Source organism: Meles meles, chromosome 5 (genome assembly GCF_922984935.1).
Source record: "Meles meles chromosome 5, mMelMel3.1 paternal haplotype, whole genome shotgun sequence".
Lineage (NCBI taxonomy): Eukaryota > Metazoa > Chordata > Mammalia > Carnivora > Mustelidae > Meles > Meles meles.
Genome location: NC_060070.1, coordinates 133,835,634 through 133,854,856, shown reverse-complemented (window position 1 = coordinate 133,854,856; position 19,223 = coordinate 133,835,634). Strand labels below are relative to the sequence as shown.

General features: G+C 41.3%; 1 pseudogene; it reads left to right on the top strand.

Annotated features, from left to right (window-relative positions):
- The first annotated feature begins 16,739 nt into the window (after positions 1–16,739).
- On the top strand, positions 16,740–16,813 carry LOC123942902 (annotated as a pseudogene).
- The last annotated feature ends 2,410 nt before the right edge of the window (positions 16,814–19,223 follow it).

The following is a 19,223-nucleotide window of genomic DNA, read 5'->3' as shown; positions in this document are numbered from 1 at the left end:
TTCTTTATCATAAAGATCAACACCGGTTCATCTTCAGTAACTTTTTCTAGAGTTTATTTTGGTGTTGGTCATTCTGGGTTGGTGTTTTTAGCTACTCTGTGTGCTCTTTCAGTATGCCGTTTCAATGACTTTTTCCTCTTTCTTGAATCGTTTTTGAAATAAAGCTCTTAGTGTTTGTCCTGTTCCCTCGCTCTGGTTTTCTTCTTATCTTGTGTTGGATCTACTTTGCCTATTGTCCATATTTGTTAAGTACTTTTATATAATCTTTGTTTTTCTTCATTCCTTTTTAATTAATTAATTTTTAGAGAGAGAGGGGGAAGAGTGGAGGGAGCAGGAGGGGAATCCTCAAGCAAACTCCCTGCTGAATGCAGAGCCTGATGCAGGGCTTGATCTCAGGGCCCTGAAATCATGACCTGAGCCAAATCAAGAGTCAGACACGCAACTGACTGAGCCATCTGGATTCCTCTTTTCTTTTTTATTTTAAAATTTCATTTTAAAATATTTTCTATTTCTCTTAAGGCATTAGCTATTGTATTTACTCATTTCAATTTTCTCTTTATTTCCACATTTTGAAATGATGTTTTCCTCTCTATATAGTATTTCCAGAGTTCTGGTATTTCATTTCTGAGTTTTTCTTAGTTTTGATGTATGTTGTTCTTTTATGGCTTGTATCCTTTAAAAATTTATTTTATTTTATTTTGTTAAATAGAAGGTTTGAAGTTTTATACATGCCATCTGGTGGGTTTTCATTATTTATAGAGGCTTTTTTTCAGCTTCTTTATCTCTCTCTCTTTTTTTAAGATTTTATTTATTTATTTATTTGACAGAGAGAGAGAGAGACAGAGAGCACAAGTAGGCAGACAGGCAGGCAGAGGCAGAGAGAGAAACAGGCTCCCCACTGAGCAAGGAGCCCGATGCGGGGCTCAATCCCAGGACCCTGAGATCACGACCTGAGCTGAAGGCAGCAGCTTAACCCACTGAGCCACCCAGGCGTCCCTTTATCTCTTTTTTCTTATAATAACTTCATGTCAGATTTAATCTTGATATTTTTATGTTGTCTATTTGAAAAATCAATGCTCCTGAACTTTTAGAAGGAGGCATGATTGACAGTGTTGCTTCTAATTTTATCTAACAATGAAAACATTGTTTTCATGTAATGTTCCTGACTCTCACTTTTAACTGGACTGTCTCTTTCCTTTTTCTCCACCCACCTCAATTTTGATTCATTTTCCAGAAGCTTCTCCTCAGTGGGGAGGCCTGTCTGAAAGGGAGCCCCACCTTAATGGCTTCAGGAATTCACAGGAGCTTCACTTCTCCAGACCTATTAGTCCTTACCAAAAGCCTCTTGTACTCACTCACTATTGGATGGGGCAAAGCCCTTCTGGTTTCAGCTGCTGTTCTCAAGTTTCCCACTGAGCTCTCCTTTGCATACCTGTTGGGTATTGGGGAATTTTCCAACTCTCAAGTCCAGCAGACACCCTGTTGCTTCAGTCTGCTTCCTCCTGCACAGGTGTTGAGACCACGCAGACAGTTGATGATCTTGCATTTGGGAGATTGAGAAGGAAATTCTGTCACCCAGTTTTTTTTTTCCTTTTTTTTAAAAATTAATTAATTTATTTTCAGCGTAACAGTACTCATTATTTTTGCACCACACCCAGTGCTCCATGCAATACATGCCCTCTCTATTACCCTCCACCTGGTTCCCCAACCTCCCACCCCCCGCCCCTTCAAAACCCTCAGGTTGTTTTTCAGAGTCCATAGTCTCTCATGGTTCATCTCCCCTTCCAATTTCCCACAACTCCCTTCTCCTCTCCATCTCCCCATGTCCTCCATGTTCTTTGTTATGCTCCACAAATAAGTGAAACCATATGATACTTGACTCTCTCTGCTTGACTTATTTCACTCAGCATAATCTCTTCTAGTCCCGTTCATGTTGCTACAAAAGTTGGGTATTCATCCTTTCTGATGGAGGCATAATACTCCATGGTGTATATGTACCATATCTTCCTTATCCATTCGTCCATTGAAGGGCATCTTGGTTCTTTCCACAGTTTGGCGACCGTGGCCATTGCTGCAATAAACATTGGGGTACAGATGGCCCTTCTTTTCACTACCTCTGTATCTTTGGGGTAAATACCCAGCAGTGCAATTGCAGGGTCATAGGGAAGCTCTATTCTTAATTTCTTCAGGAATCTCCACACTGTTCTCCAAAGTGGCTGCACCAAGTTGCATTCCCACCAACAGTGTAAGAGGGTTCCCCTTTCTCCACATCCTCTCCAACACACGTTGTTTCCTGTCTTGCTAATTTTGGCCATTCTAACTGGTGTAAGGTGATATCTCAATGTGGTTTTAATTTGAATCTCCCTGATGGCTAGTGATGATGAGCATTTTTTCATGTGTCTGATAGCCATTTGTATGTCCTCATTGGAGAAGTGTCTGTTCATATCTTCTGCCCATTTTTTGATATGATTATCTGTTTTATGTGTGTTGAGTTTGAGAAGTTCTTTATAGATCCTGGACATCAACCTTTTGTCTGTACTGTCATTTGCAAATATCTTCTCCCATTCCGTGGGTTGCCTTTTTGTTTTGTTGACTGTTTCGTTTGCTGTGCAGAAGCTTTTGATCTTGATGAAGTCCCAAAAGTTCATTTTCGCTTTTGTTTCCTTGGCCTTTGGAGACATATCTTGAAAGAAGTTGCTGTGGCTGATATCGAAGAGGTTACTGCCTATGTTCTCCTCTAGGATTCTGATAGATTCCTGTCTCACGTTGAGGTCTTTTGTCCATTTAGAGTTTATCTTTGTGTATGGTGTAAGAGAATGGTCGAGTTTCATTCTTCTACATATTGCTGTCCAGTTTTCCCAGCACCATTTATTGAAGAGACTGTCTTTTTTCCATTATATATTTTTTCCTGTTTTGTCGAAGATTATTTGACCATAGATTTGAGGGTCCATATCTGGGCTCTCCACTCTGTTCCACTGGTCTATGTGTCTGTTTTTATGCCAGTACCACGCTGTCTTGCTGATCACAGCTTTGTAGTAAAGCTTGAAATCGGGTAACGTGATGCCGCCAGTTTTGTTTTTGTTTTTCAACATTTCCTTAGCAATTTGGGGTCTCTTCTGATTACATACAAATTTTAGGATTATTTGCTGCAGCTCTTTGAAAAATACCGGTGGAATTTTGATCGGAATGGCATTAAAAGTATAGATTGCTCTAGGCAGTATAGACATTTTAACAATGTTTATTCTTCCAATCCAAGAGCATGGAACAGTCTTCCATCTTTTTGTGTCTTCTTCAATTTCTTTCATGAGTGTTCTGTAGTTCCTCGAGTACAGGTCCTTTACCTCTTTGGTTAGGTTTATTCCCAGGTATCTTATGGTTCTTGGTGCTATAGTAAATGGAATCAATTCTCTAATTTCCCTTTCTGTATTTTCATTGTTAGTGTATAAGAAAGCCACTGATTTCTGTACATTGACTTTTTATCCTGCCACATTACTGAATTGCTGTATGAGTTCTAGTAGTTTGGGGGTGGAGTCTTTGGGGTTTTCCATATAAGAATCATGTCATCTGTGAAGAGAGAGAGTTTGACTTCTCTATTGCCAATTTGGATACCTTTTATTTCTCTTTGTTGTCTGATTGCCATTGCTAGGCCTTCTAATACTATGTTGAACGAGAGTGGTGAGAGTGGGCATCCTTGTCGTGTTCCTGATCTCAACGGGAAGGCTGCAAGCTTTTTCCCATTGAGGATGATATTTGCTGTGGGTCTTTCATAGCTAGATTTTATGACGTTCAGGAATGTTCCCTCTATCCCGATACTTTGAAGAGATTTAATCAGGAACGGATGCTGGATTTTGTCCAATGCTTTTTCTGCATCAATTGAGAGGACCATGTGGTTCTTCTCTCTTCAGTTATTGATTTGTTCTATCACATTGATTGATTTGCGAATGTTGAACCATCCTTGCAACCCAGGGATGAATCCCACCTGGTCATGGTCGATAATCTTTTTAATGTGCTGCTGGATCCTGTTTGCTAGGATCTTGTTGAGAATCTTAGCATAGATATTCATCAGTGATATTGGTCTGAAAGTCTCCTTTTTGCTAGGGTCTTTGCGTGGTTTGGGGATCAGGGTAATGCTGGCTTCATAAAAAGAGTCTGGAAGTTTTCCTTCTGCTTCAATTTTTTGAAACATCTTCAGGAAAATTGGTGTTATTTCTTCTTTGAAAGTTTGGTAGAATTCCCCAGGGAATCCGTCAGGTCCCGGGCTCTTGTTTTGGGGAGGTTTTTGATCACTGCTTTAATCTTGTTACTAGATATCGGTCTATTGAGGTTGTCAATTTCTTCCTGGTTCAATTTTGGGAGTTTATAGTTTTCCAGGAATTCATCCATTTCATCTAGGTTGCTTAGCTTATTGGCATGTAACTGTTGGTAATAATTTCTGATGATTGTTTCTATTTCCTTGGTGTTAGTTGTGATCTCTCCCTTTTCATTCATAATTTTATTAATTTGGGCTTTCTCTCTTTTCTTTTGGATTAGTGTGGCCAATGGTTTATCGATCTTATTTTTTTTTTTTAAAGATTTTATTTATTTATTTCACAGAGAGAGATCACAAGTAGGCAGAGAGGCAGGCAGAGAGAGTGAGAGGGAAGCAGGCTCCCTGCTGAGCAGAGAGCCCGATGCGGGGCTTGATCCCAGGACCCTGAGATCATGACCTGAGCCGAAGGCAGCGGCTTAATCCACTGAGCCACCCAGGCGCCCCGGTTTATCGATCTTATTGATTCAAAAAACCAGCTTCTAGTTTCATTGATACGTTCTACTATATCTCTGGTGTCTACCTCATTGATCTCTGCTCTAATCTTGATTATTTCCCTTCTTGCTTGTGGAGTTGGTTTGATTTGTTGTTGATTCTCCAGTTCTTTAAGGTGTAGAGAGAGCTGGTGTATTCTGGATTTTTCAGTTTTTTTGAGGGAGGCTTGGATGGCTATGTATTTCCCCCATAGAACCGCCTATGCTGTATCCCATAGGTTTTGGACCAAAGTGTCTTCATTCTCATAGGTTTCCATGAATTGTTTAAGTTCTTCTTTGATCTCCTGGTTGATCCAAGCATTCTTAAGCAAGGTGGTCTTTAGCTTCCAGGTGTTTGAGTTCCTTTCGAACTTTTCCTTGTAATTGAGATGCAGTTTCAAAGCATTGTGATCTGAGAATATGCAGGGAATAATCTCAGTCTTTTGGTATCGTTTGAGTCCTGCTTTGTGACCGAGTATGTGGTCTATTCTGGAGAAGGTTCCGTGTGCACTTGAGAAGAATGAGTATTCTGTTGTTTTAGGATGGAATGTTCTGTATATGTCTATGAGATCCATCTGGTCCAATGTTTCATTCAATGCTCGTATTTCTTTATTAATTTTCTGCTTTGATTATCTGTCCATTACTGAGAGAGGCGTATTAAGATCTCCTACTATCACTATATTCATATCAATGTGACTCTTTATCTTGATTAATAGTTTTCTTATGTAATTGGCTGCTCCCATATTGGGGGTATAGATATTTACAATTGTTAGATCATCTTGGTGGATAGTCCCTTTAAGAATTATGTAGTGTCCTTCTGTATCTCTGACTATAGTCTTTAGTTTAAAATCTAATTTATCTGATATGAGAATCACTACCCCGGCCTTCTTCTGAGGCCCATTGGCATGAAAGATGCTTCTCCATCCCTTCACTTTCAGTCTGACTCTCACCCAGTTTTATTTAATCGTTGTCCATGACAATTTGGTTTTGCTGTCTCGTCGCTTTATCTTTTTACATGAGAATTCAGAGGGATTAAAGAACTAGGCCCCTGCCTTCATTCTTCTAGAATTCCCCTTATACATATTCCTTTTTGAGACTTTTCCTAACACAACTGAAAAAAACAATCTCATGCAGCTGTACATGATTGGTTGGGGTTAAGTCACATGTCTTTGCCCTCGTTGCAGAAGAGGCTGGGAGAGTAGTTTCTGACTTCCAGCTTGGGGACGTCAAACTTGTAAGATTGCAAATGCCCTAACATAGGAAGGATGTTGAAAATGCATGAACTATACCCATCCTGGATCTCCATGCTAAAGCCTGGTTTTTACACAGATAAGCCAGGTTGATGCCGTTGCAATATCGTTTCAAGGCCTTCAAAGGTCTCAACAGTCTAAAATATTTATCATCATGACTTGCCAGAATTGAGGGGCATTAGAGTTATTTTTAGGATAAAGATATTGCTTATTAAAGACTCCAGATTTTCATTTTAATCATAAAATTCTGACACGTTGGAGTTTTAATTTGATTTATCTGATCAGAGAACTGGACAACTGATTGTTTTATCTCACAAACCAGTCATTTGAATGGCTGATTTTTCTGGATTCACTTAATCATCATGAACTGGTAGTGTGTGTGCATAGATAGAGCTTTTGACTCTAGAGCTCAGCAGAAGCACCCCAAATTTACTGTTGTGCCATTTGGATATGTTTATAGAGTGAGAAGAATACTCTTTTCTACCTTTCTTAGTGTGTTATGTATTATGCTGTTGAGCACCATTTTTTTGTGGTATTACTACAGTTCAATTGATTTTGATCCTTTTCTGTCATATCCCAACTTGTTGACCTTCCTTCCTGGCCACAACAGAGATCTTAGTGTGCTTTGGAGGATGCTCTTACTAGCTTATAAACCAAGGCATTCAGGGGAAAAAACAAAACAAAACAAAACAAAAAAAACCAAGCCAGCTTTAAAATCTTTAAATGTCTGCCCTTTAATTAAATAACACAGTTCCTTAGCAAAATATTAGCAAACTGAATTCAACAATACATTAAAGGATTGTATACCATGTATGTGTATTTTATGGGATTTATTCTGGGGATTCAGGGTTGATTCAATATTTGCAAATCTGTCAGTGTGATATATCACATAAACAAAATGGAGGACGAAAATCTATGATCATCTCAACAGATTCAGAAAAAGCATTTGACAAAATTCAACACCAATTTTTAAAAAAGATTTATTTGCTTTAGAGAAAGAGAGAGAGAGAGTGAGTGGGGAAGAATAGCAGAGGGAGATAGAGAAAATCTCAAGCATATTCCATGTCCAGTGTAGAGTCCAATGTGGGATTTGATATCATGACCCTGAAATCATGACTTGAGCCAAAATCAAGAGCCAGACACTCAACTGACTGAGCCACCCAGGTGCCCATCTCCATCAATTTATGATAAAAACTCCCAATAAAGCAGGTATAGAGGGAACGTACCTCAATATAATAAAGACCATATATGATAAGGCCTCAGCCAACATTATACTCAATGAAAGCTTTCCTTCTAAGATCAGGCACAAGACAAGGATACCCACTCTTATCACTTTTATTCATAGTATTGGAAGTCTTAGCCAAAGCAATTAGACAAGAAAAAAAAAAGTCATCCAAATGAGAAAGGAAGGAATAAAACTATCACTATTTGCAAATGTCATGATATTATATACAAAAAATCCTAAATACTCCATAAAAAACTGTTGAAACTAATACATTCAGTGAATTTACAGGATATAAAATCAATACACCAAATCTGTTGCATTTCTACAGAGTAGAAATGAACTATGAGAAAGAGAAATTAAGAAAACAATCTCATTTACAATTGCATCAGAAGGAATAACATATGTAGGAAAAATTTAACCAAGAGGGTAAAAGTTTTGTATATTGAAAACTGTAAGACATTATTGAAAGAAACTGAAGAAGACACAAATACATTGTGAAATGTAAATGTAAATGTAAAATGTAAATGTGAAAGATATTTCACGGTCACAGTTGGAAGAATTAATATTGTTAAAATGTTCCATACTACCTGAAGCAATATACAGGTTCAATGAAATCTCTATAAAAATTCCAGAGGCATTTCTTCAAAGAAATAGAACAAGCAATTCCCAAATATGTATAGAACCATAAAAGATTCTGAATAGCCAAAGCGATCTTGAAAAAGAAGAACAAAACTGGAGCTATCATCCTCTCTGATTTCTAACTATATTGCAAAACTGTAGCACTAAAACAGTGTGATATTGGCATTGAAAAAGACACATAGATCAATGGAATAGAACAGAGAGCCCAGAACTAAGCCCACACATATATGGCCAATTAACTTACAACAAAGAAGCCCAAAGAAGGCCAATTAACTTACAACTATGGGGAAAAGACAGTCTCTAATAGTGTCAGGAAAATTGGACAGCTGCATGCAAAAGAATGCATAGTGGGTTAGTATCTAACCCACTCTCTTACACCACACACATAAAATTAACTAAAAATTGTTAAAGGTTTGAAAGCAGGGCCCAAATCCATATAATTCCTAGAAATAAACATAGACAATAAACTCCTTGACATAGTTCTTGGCAATGAGTTTTTGGATCTGACACCAAAAGTAAAAGCAACAAAAGCAGAAGTACACAGGTGGGACTGTATCAGACTGGAAACCTTCCGCACAGTAAAGACAACCATTGCCAAAATGGAAAGACAACATACCGAATGAGAGAAAATATTTGTGACTCGTATATCTCATAAAGGGCAAGTAACAAAAATAAATAAATAAATAAATAAATAAATAAATAAATAAACTCATACAACTCAAAGACAAAAAGCCAATCTGATTAAAAAGTGGGTGGAAGATCTGAATAAACATTTTTCCAAAGAAGAATACAGACAGCCAGTAGGGTATGAAAAGATGCTCAGCATCACGAATTATGAGGGAAATGCAAATCAACCACAGTGAGATATCGCCACACATCTCTCAGAACGGCTAGAATCAGAAAGTCTAGAATAATCACAAATGCTAGAGGGGGTATGGAATAAAGGGAATCCTTGTGCGCCATTGGTGGGAAGGTAAATTGGGCAGACACTATGAAAAACAGTATGGAGCTTCTTCAAAAAATTAAAAATAGAACTACCATATGATCGAAAAATTCCACCTTTGGGTGTTTATCCAAAGAAAAGGAAAATGCTGACTCCAAAAGGTATACGCTCCCCTATGTTCACTGCAGCCTTATTTAGAGTAGCCAAGATGTGCAAACAGCCTAAGTATCCATTTTGTTTAAAGATTTATTTATTTACTTTAGAGAGTAGGAGAGGTGCAGAAGGAGCCAGATAATCCCAAGCAAACTTCCCGCTGAGCATGGAGCCCACTGCAGGGCTCGATCTCATGACCCTGAGATCATGACCTGAGCTGAAACCAAGAGTCAGACTGAGCCACCCAGGCGCCCCTCCCCCAGCCTAAGTGTCCACTGCTTAATGAATTGATAAAACAATTTGTGGCATATCTATATGTAATGGAATGTTATTCAGCCATAAAACAAAGCTGAAATCTTGCCATTTGTGACAACATGGATAGACCTTAAGGGCATTATGCTAAGTGAAATAACTCACACAGAGAAAGATAAATACCATATATCTCTCTTTTATGTGGAATCTAAAAAAAATATGTCTCTAGAAACTAAGCTCATAGATAACAGAGAACAGATGAGTGGTTGCCAGAGGCACAAGGTTGGAGTGGGAGAAATGGGTGAACTGGTTTTGTTTTGTCTTAGTTTTAGTTTAAATTGAATAATAAAAAAGATACATATACTGCTCAACCCTGCAATTCTGGCCCAGGGTATGGACTCTAAAGGAACTCTTATAGGTTACACCAGAAGACAACATCATTCTTTATCCTTACTATCAGCAGGAAACGGATGAGTCAGTTGTGGTGTACTCATATAATGAAAGACCGAAGAGTGATTAAAAATGAATTAATGAAAGTTACGTATTAATGAAAGTTACATGGATAAAATTTAGCAACATCATTGTCAGTGAAGAAAGCAACCAGCAGAAGAATGTATATGGTAGGATAGATTTAAAGCCCACAAAGCTGTACGATACATTGTAAATGGATGCAGTTGGGATAGTTATGGGGGTAGATTCTATGGGGAATGAGAAGCACTAACTTTAGAGTAATGGTTACTCAGAGGTAGGAAAGGAAATGGGATTAGGAAAAGAAACACAGAGGGAGGACTTTGGATTTATCTCTTAAGTCATAGTGGTGAGTACCATTAAAACAGGAAGCTGGAAGGCAGAAGTTTAAAAGAGGTGGAGAGAATCTGTGTTTAGGAAGGGAAGAAGGTGCAAGCCAGTTAGCATATCATGGGTCGGACTCATTATACAAAATATGGATTATATGTATTATACAAAATACAAAAATACGACTTATTGGGGATTATACAAAAATATGACTTATTGACATGAAGAGCTGTTAGGAACATATCAAGTAAGTATTAAAAGTACAAAACAGAATTATTATTTTATTTTATTTTTTAATAAATCTTTTTTAAAAGGATTTTATTTATTCATGAGAGACAGAGAGAGAGAAAGAGAGGCAAAGGAAGATGGAGAAGGAGACTCTCCGCTGAGCAGGGCACCTGATACGGGGGTCAATTTCAGGACCCTGGGATCATGACCTGAGCTGAAGGCAGATGCCTAACTGACTGAGCCACCCAGGAGCCCCTATGAACTTCTTATACAATAAATTCTTGAAGATTTTTAAAGAAAACTCACTCCTTCAGAAAAACCTCCTTTATCCACTGCTGTTCACTTGCCGTACCACTATGGGAATCCGAAAGCCTGGAATGTGACATGATTTTAGGTGGCTTAACGCTGATTAAAAGTGTCTTGTTTCCACAAGAATATGTTTATTTTAACATATATTACAAAAATAAATTAGCTTCAACAAATGGTGCTGAAGCAACTGAACATCCACATACAAAAAAGAAAGAAAGAAAGAAAGAAAGAAAGAAAATGAATGTAGACACAGACCTCGTCTTATACCCTTTTCCCAAAATGAACTCCAAATGGATCACAGACTAAATGTGAAACGGGAAACTATAAAACTCCTGGAAGTTCCCAGGAGAAAAATATATTAGTGCATCAAACCCAAGATTCAATTAATACTCAAATTTAGAAAACTGGGATTCCTGCCGGGCAGGGGAAGACCATCTTTTCAATCAGCAGGGTTGGGTCTGCAGGATATCTACACAGAAAAATGTAATTTACATCCCCACTTTGCCATACCAAAAAATCCTAAGTGTTAAAGACAAAACAATAAAGCTTCTAGATGATAAACATAAACAAAACCAAAAAAAGAACACCGTTCTTTTTCATTCTTCTGCTGCAATGGCCCGGGTCGCACGGGGGTTAAATCAGCAGAAGGGGACAATTCGCGGTGGACGACACCTGACTGCTCTTCTCGGTAAACGGGCTCCTCATTTCTGTCCCAGCCAAGGGTTCCTGGTAGAATATGTTATTTATAGCATGACATACAAGGACCTGGCAGTACAGTGTGGGCAATGAAACATGACAAATGGAGGTGTCTCCTCGGGGAGGGAAGCTTCCTTGAACATTGCCTTGTTTCCTGTTTTTGCAGCTATATTTGCAAAGAGTGTCTGAAGCATATCATTTAATGAGGGCCTCGTCTGAAAACTTCTTTTCCCCAGACCAGCCAGGACTACTGGTGGCTACTTTCTAAGGAGCTGTTAGGTAACTGCCTGAGGCAGCCTGCTGACTAGAGACCACTGTTGGGTCTGAGGGCAAATGGAACCAAGCAATGGTGTGAAAAATCCTACTAGGGCAAATGACCAAAATACATAAAAGAACTGAGCGCTGACTGGGTCAGGTGCGTCTCACACACATGGTTGACATTGAATCCCCTCAAGCACATGGTGCAGTGAGTGCTATTATCTTTGCTGTAGAGAGGGGAATTTCAAAGTTCAGAGAGATTAAACTGTCCAAGTTCATGGGTGTGTATTGCTTGACTTATGAAATGCCTGTGTCTCTTTTTATTGGGCCCATGGCTGCCCTCAACTCCCCTAGTGCTCACCAAGCTCTGGGCAGCTCTGCTGTGTTTCCTGGATCCGGAGCACGAGTGACTGACTATAGGTGGAGGAAGGCGTTGGAAGGAGCCTCGCTCCTGGGGCTGGCTTTACTCCTCTCCTTTCTCTCTGCCTGTTCTTCCTTTCCTCCCCTGTTCTGCTAGCCTTCATTGTACAGATGTCCTTCTCAGTTCCAAATGCTTCAGCAAGTCGTTTTCTTTTTCTTTTTTAAAAAGATTTTATTTATTTGTCAGAGAGAGAGAGCGAGTGACTGCACAAACAGGGGGAGACAAGGCAGAGGGAGAAGCAGGCTCCCCAGTGAGCAGGGAGCCCGATGCAGGACTCGATCCCAGGACCCTGGGATCGTGACCTGAGCAGAAGGGAGATGCTTAATCAACTGAGCCACTCAGGTGTCCCCAGACTGTCTTTGATGAGGCCAGATTCACCCCACTCCCATCAGCATTTTGAGTTCCGGCTAGACTAGGTGGCATTTGGGGAATGAATGTCCAGCTTCTCTGTCTGGTCCATGACTGTCTTCCCATGGTTATTCCGGACACCAACCAGACAGGGGCAGCTAGAGTCCGGCAGGCACTTCAAGCCCTCCTCACTCTCACGGCGTACCTTTCTGCCCATGGTTGTGATCACTGGCTGGGGCACCCGGCTGACTCAGTCAGTTAAGCATCTGTCTTCGGCTCAGGTCATGATCTCTGGATCCTGCTCACTGGAGAGCCTGCTTCTCTCAAGCCTGCCCCCGCTTGCGCTCACTTTCTCTCTCTCTCATAAATAATAAATAAAATCTTAAAAAAAAAGGTCACCTCTAGGCTAAACACCCTAGCTGAGTACTTGAAGTTGTTGCCAGCTCTTTCCTTTTTCTTGTTCTCGATGTCACTAAGTTCTATGGGTTTTTGTTTTCTGCCAGAAAAGTCCCATCCCCTTAACTACTGCCCTGGTGTGTTCCTCGGTTCTCTCTCTGGGAGTTTAGAGCTGCGCTAACTGGGCACACACACACTCAGCCTCTCTGTGTCTCTGTCATTCTCAGTAACACTCTCTTATAATCATATTTATGAAGTTCAATTGGTGTGTTAAAAAAGGGGGACCTTTATCATCTTATTTGTGTGTTTAATTGAGGTAAAATTGACATGTGATATTATATTAGTTTCAGGTGTACAACATAACGATTCAATATTTGTCTACACCTGGAATGATTGCTGTAATTACTCTAGTTAATATCTGTCACCTGGCACAGGGCGACCGGTCTCTTTGCCCTATCACTGGCCCCGTCCAGGCCAACTTCCACATTGCTGCAGAGAGTTATCTAATGATAAAGCCATCCCGATCATTCACTGTCACAGGCTCCCTGGTGGCCATCGGATAAAGTCCAAACGCCTCTCACTGTCTGGCCCCCTTGTGTCTTCTCAATTTCGTCTTTTGTTTCTCTCTTGTACTCCATGCACCAGCTGCTCTGGGTTCCCTGTTCTCCAAAAAAAAAAAAAAAAAAAGCTACCTTTGTGACTCTCCTTGCAAATGCTGTTTCTGCCTGCAATTCTTCATCCTGCCCTTCCCCATCCTCTTTGTGGTACCTATGTTCTCTACACCGTGACTCAAATGTTGCTGGTGCTAGTAAGTCTTCCCAGACCCCCAGCTACTCCTTTCCCGACTTCTCTCTTCTTATTCACACCTTATCACGCTATATTGGGAGCATTTGACCATGCATTGACCTGTCAGTAGTAGGAAGGTAAGAGTAATATTTATTCCTCTTTGTATTTCCAGGGACAAGCCCAATGCTAGGCATGTAGGAGGGAACGATGAGACCTACTATGTGCGTGGGAATAAACCTTGAGTGATGGTATTATTTTTGTTTGTTTTTTTTTCAAGGAGAGAAAGAGGGAAAGAGAACAAGTGGGGAGAGGGCCAGAGGGAGAAGGAGAGAATCTCAAGCAGGCTCCACGCTTAGCATGGAGCCTGACGTGGGGGTTGATCTCATGACCCTGAGATGGTGACCTGAGCTGAAATCAAGAGTCAAACGTTTAACCGACTGAGTCACCCGGGTGCCCCAACGTATTGTTTTTAAAAACTATTTTGATTTTTGACTTTTTAAACAGATAATTGACATGGTATGTGTTACCTTTGATTTAGAAAAAAGCACTATCAATAAATGCTTTACAAACTATTTTGAATGGTGTATACCTAATAAGCAATAAAATGTGCAGGTCTGAAATGTTTAGACCGTTGGTATACACCTGTGTAACCGCCTCCCCAACCAAGACAGAATATTTCTGTCACCTCAGAAAGAGTCTTCGTGTCCTCTTTCCAGTCAAAGAAAGACCCATTGCCCTTTAAGAATGACCCACTTTATGATTTCTGTCATCATGGGTTAACTTTGCCTGTTCTAGAATTTCATATAAATGAAATCGTACAGTATGAACTCTTCAGTAGCTGCCTTCCCCCTCACGTCACAGTGTTTTTTTGTTTTTTAAAGATTTTGTTTATTTATTCGACAGACAGAGATCACAAGTAGGCAGAGAGGCAGAGAGAGGGAAGCAGGCTCCCTGCTGAGCAGAGAGCCCCATGCGGGGCTCGATCCCAGGACCCCGGGACCATGACCTGAGCCAAAGGCAGAGGCTTTAACTCACTGAGCCACCCAGGCGCCCCTGTCACAGTGTTTTTGAGATTGACCCACTTAGCAATGGTTTGTTCTTTTCATGGCTCAGAAGTATTCCAATACAGGACAATTCATACAACCATTCTCCAAGTACAAGTGAGTGATCTTGAAAATCTGAGAGACATTATGGTGTCCTGTGACCTTGGAGAGTGGCATCCGTGAGAGCAGAACATTGGGCTCTTATCAGGGATCCACAAGGTCTAGGCGTTACTTATGGTAGGTGACACCAGACTGATCCTTTCTCTTTGTTGTTGCGTTCTCTCTATTGCCATTAAACTGATGGTTGACACACCTTTCTGCTCACATTGTGCCTGCCTGTGGCATTTCTGTTGCTGATTTTGGGTTCTGTGTTGCAGTGGAACATAGATAAACCAACTGTCTTGGAATCATTTCTAAGGAAGGGTCTGGCGGGAGCTCTCTCATGAAGGAGTGTGATACGGATTTTGGCTTCCCTGAGGTCTTTTATTTCCCTCCATATTTCTAGTTTCTCAGTCATGTTCCAGATGTTGGAGTTGCTCCTGGATTGTACCCTCTGGCAAAGTTTGGGTCTCTGGGCTCCAGATTTCCCTCTGCTCTGACCACAGGGTTTTGTGCTCTCTGTCTGGCTTGCATCTCTATGTACTAGACCCAGCCTGAATGACTACAATGAACGGCCTATGACCCTCTTGCTTAGGATGCTCAACACTGACCCCAGACTCTTACCTGCAATTTGTATGTGTGTCTCTGAGCCCAGCTTTGTGTCATAGACCCTGAACTCAGCTTTGCCTTTATTGCTTATCATATTACATAGACCCACTTGCCATTGACACCTTTCACATAGAAACTACAGAGGTGCCAGGTTATGAACACTGGGAACAGCCAAAGGCACCCTTATTCACTTATTCATCACACTTGCCTGTTGTCCCTCTTAATACTGCATTGACTATACACTCACACTGAATCTTAAGCTCTCATTACAGAGCTTTGAAGCCAGTGATAGTGTCCCTGTCTTAGGATGAACGTAGGAATGAGTACAGAAAAATGAAATAACCACAAAGGACTCCCCCACTCCCGCTGACCACACACAAAGGTTGTGCTTTCCATAATAGGTTCCCAGCCTCACATCATTTAATAGGGTGATCCACAATTCCGATTTGCACAGGACTCCCCCAAGTTTTTTGTTTTGTTTTGTTTTTAAAGATTTTATTTATTTATTGGTCAGAGAGAGAGCACAAGTAGGGAAACAGCAGGCAGAGGAGAAGGAGAAGCAGTCTCCCCACTGAGCAAGGAGCCTGATGTGGGACTTGATCTCAGGATTCTGGGATCATGACCTGAGCTGAAGGCAGTTGCTTAAATGACTGAGCCACCCAGGCATCCCCTCTCCCAAGTTTTAACACTGGAATTCCTGCATCCTGCAGTGCTCCATGGTTGTAGGCCAATCAGGAGAGTTGCTTTATCTAAAACTTAATCAGAAGGACCTGTTGCCTTTCATTTACCTGACAATGTTTTAATCTCCAAGAGTGTTTATTAACCCAAAGGAGATAAACTTTTAGAGATAGTTTTGACAGAGCATGCCAATCTCTAGTATTCGCTAACTGCACATCTGTTTCTTCAGTCCTCCAGTGCTTGGTAGAGGCTAGAGTGAGGACGCACACACAGGGCTTACCTCTCTGGAGGAGAGCAGGGATTTGCTTGCTCTGGATTGAACACACTGTCAGATCACTAATGCTTCAGGCACTCTGTTCCTGGACTGCATAAAATCACACAATGACGCACTATGGGAGGGGACATTGACTCTGCCTCCCCATGCTCACTGGCTGCCAGCTTACAGGACCTCTTCATTCTGGAAAAGCTCTTAGAAGAAAACAAAAATGAGGAGAAGGAATGCTCTCGACCCTTCTCATATGGGAGTGCATGTCCTGGACGGTGGAAGAGGTGGCATCCTGACTCAGGGACAGTGGGGATTTATAGCCCCTTGTTTTGTGTTTTTACGACCTTGGGAGAATGACATTGTTATGTCACTGAGATTTAGGCTGTTTGCAATAAAATAATTTATTCTCAGCAGATATCTGAGATTCGGGGGAAAATTTTTTTTGAAAGATTTATTTATTTGAGAGAGAGAGAGAGAGAGAGAGCGTGCACACACACAGAGGGAGAGGGAGAAGCAGGCTCCCTGCTGAGCAAGGAGCCTGATGCTGGATTGGATCCCAGGACCGTGGTGCTCGCTTCGGCAGCACATACACTAAAATTGGAACGATATAGAGAAGATTAGCATGGCCTCTGAGCATGGATCCCAGGACCCCAGGATCATGGCCTGAACCAAAGACAGGTGCTTAACCCACTGAGCCCACCACATGCCCTCAGGAAAAACTTTTAAAAACAAATCTGAACTGTTGTGATCGGGCAAGTTTCAGAGCAAAGTCAGACTTACATCCAGGCAGAAATGGCTGAGGCTGGGGAAATAGGGTATAAAGATATGAAAATTAGAATCCCTTTCTAGACAGAAAGGGATTTGTTCTCCAAAGAGTGTTAGAGACCAATGTCTCAGAGGAGAGCAAGTTCAGTGTGGGCTCAAGGCTTTGCGGGAGAAGAAGTTACCTAAATGAGGTGCAGAAGGAAAAGCAGTGTATGAACAGAGGCGCCTGGGCAGGAAAGTAAAATACACCTTGGACAACATGCACATGTGCACATTTCTGTCTTCCAAGGCCACGTGCTTTTCATGCTATGAGGGGCCTCTCGTGTTTGGACTTTGCCCCGACAAAGTGTCCTAGAAAGCACTAAATCTGTATATTTTTAACTGAACCAGGGAAATTCTTCACTTCTGTTAAGGACTCCGGAGTCCTGCAGGCCTGGTCTTGAATTCTAGCCCTGCCATTTAGCAGTTTTGTGTCCCCAGGTGAGGTGTGGAACCCCCAACACCCAGCTTCCTCCTCTGTACCATGGGGTGACACCTGCCTTGCCTATCTCCAGGTTTGTGGTGAGGGTTAAACATGAGGATGTACGTGAACATGCTTTGAAAGTGGTAGACTTCTGTGCACATGGGGTAGCAAGTCGTTTTGGACTGAATTATGTTCCACAATTCAGATGTTGAAGTCCTAACCTCCATTGTGACTGTGTTGGGACATAGGGCCTTTAAGGAGATCATCAATGTCGAATGGGGTCATCAGGGTGGGCCCTAACTGCATAGGACTAGTGTCCTTATAGGAAGAGGGAGAACCATCAGAGATCTCTCTCCTGCTCTGCACAAGCACAGAGAAAAGCTCTGGAAGCACAGAGTGAGAAGGTGGCCATCTGCAAGCCAGGAAGAGAGCCCTCATGGGAAACCAACCCGGCTGACTCCTTGCTGTTTGCTTTCCAGAACTGCAGAAAAAAGGAAGGTCTGTTGTGTAAGTTATCCGGTCTGCGGTATTTTGTTATAGCAGCCGTAGCAGACCAATACAGAAGAAAATCAAGTTTTCCATGACAATATGCAACTTAGAGAATGCTTTCTTGGGCATCTTCTTGTTTCACATTTTTATTTTTTGTTGAAGGAGTAACAAACACTCCCAAGCAGCATGTAGACATTTGTTTTAATTAAGTGCATGCATTTGTTTGCATCATCAAATGTGGAGAATAGGCTTGGGTCTTGTCTTCCTGCTGCTTTGCATTCTGGAAGCAGGTGGGAGTGTCTGACAGTTCAGTAGAATGGCTACAAATGCAGAGCAATAGGTGTTCTTTGGAAAAAACCCCTTGCACTTCTCATCCTAAACTTCCCCCTCCTTTCTCCCTATATGTTGTTATAGCTTCTAGGGCCAATATAAACTTTTTTTCCTCCCAGCTGTGATAAGTGGTATACAATGCTGGTGGAAGATAAGAGGCTACAATTTTGTGGAAAGGATTCAGAGAAACATGAATGCCTCCTTCCTTCCTGCATCCCTGACTTCTTGGAGCAGTAAGTCATGGACACAGTGGCTGTGGTCTGCTTTCAGTTTGTTGTTCTCAGGGGCTGATATGGGTTTATCTGTCTTTCTACCTCTCCTCTTTGCCCTCTGCTAACCGCTTTTCTCTCCCAGCCCCACACCAACACCCCCGCCTCTCCCTAGTAATTTTAACAATTGGAGTCAAGAGGGACTGTCTCATGTTGTCTTAACCTGGAAAGGCCTTGGGAAGCCATGAAGAGAACATCCCCTTTGTCCTGGAGGTAGTTTCTACTACGTATTCAAGTCCTTTGGCGTCTACCAGCACTGCTGGGGTTATTTATTCAGAGGTGGAAAATGAGCCCTCTCCTGGTCTTTTCTCTTTCCATTATGAAATATGCTAATCTGGACTAGCTGGGGTAGGATCTCACCCTCTTGAGCATCGATCTGTCACCTATCTAGAGTGATTTTTTTTTAAAGGTTTTATTTGTTTATTTGACAGGGGGAGAGAGAGAGAGAGCACACAAGCAGGAGGAGGCAGAAGACAGAGGGAGAGGGAGAAGCAGGCTCCCCACTGAGCCGGGAGCCCAACTCGGGAGCCCAAGTCCCTGGGATCATGACCTGAGCTGAAGGCAGATGCTTAACCACCGAGCCATCCAGGAGCCCTGAAAGAGGTATTTTCTTCGTGTTTTCACATCCAACCTGATAGGAAGTAAAATAGTTTTGGGTTTAGGAAGTCAAATGCATAAAAAATATACATATGTAAATATATACACCTTTATCTCTATATAGATCTTTATATATCT